Here is a 9334-nt window from a genome sequence, read left to right on the forward strand (position 1 = left end):
CTTCAAAAGACCGTGCAAATAACAATACTCGGTCAAGAGCTAGCATTACTGCCCTGTTTCCGGCAGTAGATGTTTTTATTCCGCATGGATAATTATATAAATAATATTTCTTCTAAATAAATATCTTTTTTATACTTTAACAGCACGATGTGTACAATTTCAACTCCGATTTCACTGTTCATTAACAAAAAATCTAAGATATCTAAGAAATTATTTTAAATGACAGCTTATTCGCTGAAAAAAGTGAAAAAGCTTCGTTTAAATTTTCACCTTTTTCGTAAAAATAATTGGGAAAATGTATTTCTACTACAAAACTACTCTAATCATTTCTCACGATAAATGTATCAATGGCAATTATAGCCTAATGGAACAAAATACTGCATTGGGGAGATTAAGAGGAAAGATTTTCATTCTATAAAAGTCAACACAGTATCAAGTTTATGAACAGTCAACTTAAGTCATAATATGCTCTTCCTGCTGACAAATTGTAATTGTTGCCATACTCACTAAGATTTCTGTTCAATTCGTGAATGAAGGAATACACGTCAATGCAGTGCATCATGTGACTATTTCTAAAATCTTTTTCTTTATGTGAATGAATGATATAATCCTTCTTGAGAACTGCAAGCATGACTTATCTTTAAAATAATGGCATTCAGTAGCAAAATAAAAATCGGTTGATAAATTAAGATTATTGCAGAAAGTTTGCTTAATGTTCTACAAAAATATTTTTCAAAATGGAAACCAAATTTGTACTTTGAAACCATATTTCATATAAAAGTTATACATTCCAAAGTATTTCCTAAGCAATTAGTTTTATAGCAATACCGTGGATAAAGAAGTTGTCGCTAAAAGTATATATGTAATTTTAAAAGCAAACTTAATATGTTAAAAATTTGAAGTAACAAAATAGTTGTAAGAGGTGGAAAATCCTTAATTAATGATGAATCCTCCCATTTGTCTATTGTAGTTAAAATTACAAATTACCCTCCTGTATATGAACCTGCACTGAAACATTCAAATTTCTCGAAATAATGGTTATCTAATCCAACGTACTCGCAAGTAATCGATGACGTTCACATACGCACGGATATTTGAAGAATATATTTCAAATATACCCTCTGCAACTCAGAACATGCAGTTACTCTTCGGATAAATTTTCAGATGAAACGAAATAGTATTCTTTATTACGTACCAGAAAAGAAGAAATATTACCTATACCTTTATCCTTAAAAACTCCGCTTGTTTAACTCAACACATTTGAAAACTATGCGTTCCGACGTGCCATCGAAAATTTCCGCTTGGTTGAAATGGAGTTGGAGTCAGTTAGCTTGTAAAGGATCCCAACCTCGGTTTTGTTTTGGGGGAAAACTGAAATTTATGTCAGTTTTTATGGCCAAAACGCATTAGGTATTTACCAATTAGGAGGAAGTAGGGCAGGCGTGGAGAAGGTGGGAGTTACCCACAGCCCCAGGGAGATAATTAGGTGGCCTTCCTGTGCGTCACCCACGGGGAGACGGCCAAAAAAAATGTGCGTCGCATCTATATGTCTGTTACATATACCGAGTAGTAATTCCCACCCACCCACGCACGCCCACGGGGTGGAGTTCCACACAGTAGCACGAGGGAACAAGGACGGGACGCCTCAGGTTTCGTGGGGTGGAGCAGTAATGAGGGTTTAGAGGGAAGTGGGGGTTGACCGACGTAGGTAAAAAATAACTGCCACCTAGGTGGTAGGAGCAGAAAGGGAGGGTTTGCCTTTGCTCTTGGTTTTGAGAGTATATAGTGTTACACGTTATATATATATATATATATATATATATATATATATATATATATATATATATACACATACATATATATATATATATATATATACACATACATATATATACATATATATATGTATATGTGTATATATATGTATATGTATATATATATATATTTATATATATATACAAATATGTATATATATATATATAACGTGTAACACTTTGCACTAGTGGACACAGACAAAAAACACTGGCAGTTCTATCCCTCTCTTCCTTCTTCCTTGATGAAGGTGGCTACGACCACCGAAAATTCGAAATTTACTGTATCTTTTTTGTGTGTTTCTGTGGTTTTGCCTGTGTCTACCAGTGCTAAGTGTTATACATTATTATTCACTTCCGTGAGACTTTCAAAAAGTGTTACACACACACACACATATATGTGTGTGTATATATATATATATATAAATATATATATATATATATATATATATATATATATATATATATATATATATATATATATATATATATATATATATATATATATATATATATATATAGATGATCAAAAGGGTTGAATAACAAACTTGGGCCGCAACAAACAAATAAGAACACATAAAAAGATCACTTATTTCTCACGTTATTTCTAGATCAATTTGGCGTATTCCGTCTCGATATTTTTATGTGTTTTTATATTGTTTGTTGTTGTCCAAGTTTGTTATATATATACATATTATATTAATTTTTTTAAGGTTAGGTTACGGGAGGTTTTTGGATGGACACAACTACCAAACAAACCGTTTATTACTCCTAACAAAACACAAAATCCATCATCCTACTCTATATCAGGTCCCTCTTCATCTCCGAGTACTTTCTTCCTCCCTTCATACCGTCCAACATCCCTATCCTCTTCCTTCCCTTTCCTCTTTTGCCCAAAATCCTCCCCTCTATCAGAGTCTTCAACATCCCACTGCCGATCAATACGCCCTTCATCCACTTTTCCTGCCTCCATAGGATTCCTCCCAAAAAATCCCTCTCTTCGCCTACCATGCCAAGTACTTCCTCGTTTGTTTTCTTCTCTGTCCATTTCACCTTCTTCATTCTTCTCCACACCCACATTTCAAAAGCCTCCAATCTACGCCTATCCTCCTGTTTCAATGACCACGTTTCCGCGCCGTACATAGCTAAGCTCCATATCAAAGTTTTTACGAGTCTTTTCTTAACATCCGTACTCAGCGTCCCCGTCATCAACTCCCTCCTCCTTGTGAAAGTCTCTTTGCCTAGCGCAATTCTTCTCCTCACGTCCCTACTACTTTGACCGTGTTAATCCAAAACAATACCGGGATACGTAAACTGTTCTACCTACTCCTATTTTATTTAATGCCCTCCTATTTTAATGTTAAGCTTAGCCTTTTTCCTTCTAGAAAATCACATGACCTTTGTTTTATTAATATTGATTTTCATCCCATACCTGTCGCACTGAATTTCCAATTCACTCAGCAATGCTTGCAAACCCTTGGCTGACTGACAAACTAAAGCTTGGTCATCAGCAAACCTAACTGTTTTACGAATTCCCTGCCCACTTTCATTCCTACCTCCAGTTCTTCCCATGCCTCTTTGATCATTTCCTCTGCAGACAGGTTGCATAGCTACGGTGATAATGGGCAACCCTGCCTTACACTCTTTCCTAACACTGCCCATCCGGACTCCCCGTTTCGCGCCCGAACCTGAGCAGTCTGAGACGTGTACAGGTTGCGGATTAGCCTCCTTTCCCTACTATCTATTCCTATTTTCTGCAATATACTCATTAGTTTTTCCCAATTCACTCTATCAAACGCTTTTTCGAAATCTACGAAACAGGCAAATACCTCCTGGTTGTGTTCTATATTCCTCTCGATTAAAAATCTCATTACTGCAATGGCATCACGCGTACCTCTCCCCTTCCTAAACGCCAACTGATCATCCCCTAAGTAATCATTTGCCCTACTCTCTATCCTTTTGTTTATGATCCTGAGAACAACTTTAGCCGCGTGGGATATCAAACTTATTGTCCTGTAGTCCTCACATGACGTGGCCTTTACCTTTTTCGGAATAGGAACTAAAACTGATCTCACAAAGTCTTCCGGCCAGATTCCCTCATCATAAATACTACGGATCAGCCCATATAGCCTCTTCCTCCCACATTTTGCTAAGCATTTTAAAAGTTCCGCGGGAATGTTATCCACCCCCACGTCCTTATTTAGTTTCATCTCCCTTAATACCCTTTCTTTCTCATTGTCTAGTATCCCTGGACCATTATATATATGTAACAATGAAATGAAACTCACACGTATTCCGGAGGTCAAACCACTTTTCCTTTCTTCTCTCCCTATGCATATATATGTATATGAGTGTATATATATATATATATATATATATATATATATATATATATATATATATATATGTACAGGTATATAGATAAACAGAAACAGATGCGAACTTCTAAAACATAGAAAAACAAGGAAAGGACGCTCACATATGCAGTTTTGACGCTTCTACTGCACGACCGGTACCATCAGAACGAAGTTCTTGCGGAAGAACGGAGAGGGCATACTAGTATGCAGGGGAAGGGTTAGGGAAGTAGAGGTTAGCAACTTACAGGAAAACAAGGGGCTGGGAGGGGATATGTAGGCAATTATTTGATGCATCTATTGGGCTTGGTTTTGCCCGGGGATTAAATGATTGGGACACACAGATATGCTCCATCTCGCGGGTTCTCACCTCTATGCTACTTGCAGATTTGGGTAGGGTTTCATTCACCAAAACTGAAAAGCAGTCGTTGATAAATTGGCTGTGGGAATCGATGTGAGTAGGGATGGGATATTCAAGGATAGTGGGAGATTTGGTGGAATTGCGTTTTTTATAAATACGGAGGGAAGGGTGGTCGTGCATGAAAATAAAGGGTACCCAGAAAAACTTATGAAGAGCAAAATTCTCAAACCATCCACTCAATACACTCTTCTCCCCAATACAAACCGGCCAAAGTGCACCACTTTTATCGCAACTTTCTTCCCCGGAACCCACAAAATTAAACATATAATCCGTGAAATTTTCCCAAATATTAATAACGGTCAGCACACTTAACTTTTATTCCAACAGGGTCGCTCCTTTTCTTTTTAACGCTCGTCGAACATGCGAGACATCTTCAAGTCGACAAAACCACCTGCGAGCACCCATGTCTCTTCCCCACCCCTGTCCGCACCATGCAACGGCCCACGCTGCAAATGCTGCCATCTTCTAAACCCTCCCCCTCACTTTGTACCAACTCCCAACCCGGCAAGCCAGGGCAAGTCAGGTATCCTCAGCACCACCCAAGCTGTGTAATTGTTCGAGTACTAGATCTTCCTGGCAAGCAAAAACCAACACTACACTGGCCCCCCTACCCTGATGTGTGAATTTTACACGCCATCCAGCTTAGTACTGGGTGAACTCTATCATCACCCACCAAACCGATCTTAGGGTTTATTACTGTGTTTATGGTTAAAATATATATATATATATATATATATATATATATATATATATATATATATATATATATATATATATAAATATGTAAAAACACAGATTTAGATTTTTAGAATATAGAAACACAAAGAAAGGACACTCACAATTTGATATTTGAAGTTTCGACAGCACGGCTGTCGTCTTCAGAATCTGAAGACGACAGCCGTGCTGTCGAAACGTCAAATAACAAATTGTGAGTGTCCTTTCTTTGTGTTTCTATATTCTAAAAATCTAAATCTGTGTTTTTACATATTTGTGCGTCGCCGAAGAGCGTTCCATTACGAAGATATTTTATATAAATATATATGTATATATATATATATATATATATATATATATATATATATATATATATATATATATATATATATACATATATACATATAGAGGGTTCGTCCGGAAAATAAGTGTACTGAACTCAGGAAAAAAAATTTATTACACTTTTACATATCTTAAGCTAATATTCCTCAAAATAGGACCCTTGTGAGTCGATACACTTGTTCCAGCGGCGTTCCCATTCCTGGAACGCTCCCGCGAAGGCATCATCGAGAACCTCTCGAATACACGTCGTCGCGGCCTCTTTGACGGCGTCCAAAGTCCCGTATCGCGTTCCTTTCAAACTCCTCTTTATCTTCGGGAACAGAAAAAAGTCCGGTGGTGCCAAGTCCGGGCTGTAGGGTGGGTGCGGCAGCGTTGCCACGCCGTGCTTGGCCAAGAAGTCCGACACGACAAGCGCGGTGTGAGACGGCGCATTGTAGTGATGCAGCCGCCAGATGTTTTTGATCTGTTATTGCTCCCTAATAATCTCGTGCACTATTGTTTTTGGCACATTACACTGCTCTGCTATCATCCGAACACTAAGACGACGATCAGAGTTCAGTACATTACGAACTTTTCGCACATTTTCGTCGGTGAGTGTCGTTGATGGGCGCCCAGGCCGTGGTTCGTCGTCGACCTCTTCTCTGCGCTCCACGAACATCTTGTGCCACCGAAAGATCATGCTTCTGGACATGGCTGACTCCCCGTAAGCCTGGTTAATCATACCGACAGTTTCGGTAGACGATTTCCCAAGCTTTACCGCAAATTTGATGTAATAACGCTGTTTCAAAAACTTCGGAATCGCGTTCCGTGACGTGGGGCGAGCGTGGAGGTTCGCGTTAACAGAGCTCCTCACTACACCACAGCTCAGAGCTGACTGCCTTTTTCAGCGTCGCTTGCCAACATACCCCCCTCCAATCGCAGCCCGTCAGAGCGGTGCTGGGCGCGCCTGGAGCGGCGGGAAAAAATCAGTACACTTATTTTCCGGACGAACCCTGTGTATATATATATATATATATATATATATATATATATATATATATATATATATATATATATATATATATATATATATATATATATATATATATATATATATATATATATGTGTGTGTGTGTGTGTGTGTGTGTATATATATATATATATATATTTATTTATATATATATGTGTGTGTGTGTATATATATATATATATATATATATATATATATATATACACATCAGCAGTCATTACTTCTATATCTTCCGATGAAGACGGAGTAGAATTACGTCGAAATTATCAAGATATAACGTGTGAGTGTTCCTTTTTTTGTGTTCCTTTATTGTGTGTCACTGTGTAATGTACTATTCGGCACTTCCGCTTTACGTCAACGAAAGCATATATATATATATATATATATATATATATATATATATATATATATATATATATATATATATATATATATATATATATATACACACACGTTAATAGAAGGAGGAGATAATGAGGGCGATTGGGGAGATAACACGTAGGCTTCATAATGATCATGGAGCTACCACGCCGCCTGTTTCGGGCGAGGGAAAGTGACGCTGGGAAAATTGCCCGAGAGAGACGTTATTAATGGCGCATCGCGAATCGTGCCCCGCTTCGCGTGCAGGAATGCTCTGACCCGTTGATGCGTCTCTTCTCTCTCTCGTTCCTACCAAAATTGAATGATGGGGACGTGTGCGCCGGTGAGAAACTGTTTTTAAACGAGTCGCGGGTACGACATGTTTCAGTCGCAATCAATATTGTTAGATGGGTTATGTCTGTTAAAAATGGACTTCCATCAAGATAAATTACTCCCATTACTTCATATCACTCAGAATGCATACGCATTTCACTCATTTTCCTTCATCCTTCAAGGAAGATGCCCCTGGAAAAGATTCCGTTTAATGTTTCATTTTAAAGTTTCCCGAGCATTCGAATTGTTTTTGCGGGTGATAAAAGAGTGTCATCTATAGTTATCCGACTCCCACTCAAAGTGAGAGGATAAATAGACAAAAGCTGCCGTAAAGTGGTGCAATGTAAGCATAATTTACCATAGTTAAAGCGCAACTCTCCACACTATTTAACTGCGGTGCAATTTTTGTTACATTTTACCGTAATCACGTGATACTGAACGGGTGATTTGATGATGCAAATGGTTATCTATAAGGTTTGGGTAAGTACATAAGTGCGTAAGTCCCAAGTGCGTATTGCTGTAAGTATTTTCCAACACTGAAGTGAAATATTATATTATCTTAGAGGGGTTAACAACCGTCTAAGCAGCCATTAATTTAAGTACCAATTACTCCAAGGAACATCAAGTACATTCACCCAATCTGATACCTGTTACCACTGAATCCATTAGACAACATCACACACTTGGATGAAAACAATATTTCAATGCATATTACAGTACAGAGTACATCCAAGTCTTACCCTGCAAGCTGCCATGAAGACGTGTAACATTAAGCGTTAGTCCAAATATTTTTGATTACCGACGGTTCCGGTATTTTGGGTACTTCGAATTTGTTATCAAAAAATTTTTCTTCAGCTTTGATGGTGGGCAAAGGGAGAGAAAAAAATTAAGTTTCTTTAAGTTCTCGATTTTTTTAAGAACTCATCTAAAGGCATAATGAGAGTTGCTTACATGTTAACGATTTCCTGAACTCCACTGTGTATTTTGAAATAAAAACCATCAAACTTTTTTGCCATTGATTTAAAATAAATTTTATGCACCCCAGAATTCCCTTTTCAAAAAAAATCAAATAAATCGTGCTTCACAGAACTCATACTGTGAAACAATTAATTTTTTACAAGTGGAAATCTCTCTTGACAAATGGGCCAAAACAGTTTATACGACTGAAATGATAAGCTATTGCCCTTACACAATTCGATCATGGATATGTTATTAAGTGCGCTGAATTAAATTATAGGCAACAAAAGTCCTAAAAGAACGACATATACCAGGTTTGTGTAAAAAGTATCGGGAACAATTCTTTCATGACGTGATCAACCCACCAACTCAACCCAAACCAACCCAACCAAACCGAACCCTACCCAACCTTACCTTACCCACCCCAACCCTACCCAACCCAACCCAATCCTCCCCCACCCAACCCAACCCTACCCATCCCAACCTAACCCAACCCAACCCAACCCAACCAAACCCAACCCAACCCAACCCAACCCAACCCAACCAAACCAAACCAAACCCAACCCAACCCAACCCAAACCAACCCAACCCAAACCAAACCAAACCAAACCAACCCAAACTAAACCAAACCAAACCAACCCAACCCTACCCAACCCAACCCAACCCAACCAAACCCAACCCAACCCAACCCAACCCAACCCAACCAAACCAAACCAAACCAAACCAGACCCAACCCAACCCAACCAATGGCGTATCGCAGCGCGCACGCACCACGCAGGCTCGGTGGTGGTGGGGGTATATATGACATTCAACACGCGCCATGCGCCTGCGACAGTTCGTTCAGGCTAGATGTGTTTCATGAGTCAAATCCTTCCTCAAAGGACACCACCATGGGACCCTAAGCGCTATCAAAGAAGTTTGCAAGTGTACCCTTATGGGCCTTTGGGAATAAGCCTACCGGGGAGCCTTGGAGTCTTGGAAAAGCCGCTGGAAAAAGTGTGTCGACACTTAAGGGAAGTGTCGACACATTTT

Source organism: Hetaerina americana, unplaced genomic scaffold, assembly GCF_022747635.1.
Source record: "Hetaerina americana unplaced genomic scaffold, ioHetAmer1.1.p SCAF_7, whole genome shotgun sequence".
In the NCBI taxonomy this organism is placed as follows: Eukaryota; Metazoa; Arthropoda; class Insecta; order Odonata; family Calopterygidae; genus Hetaerina; species Hetaerina americana.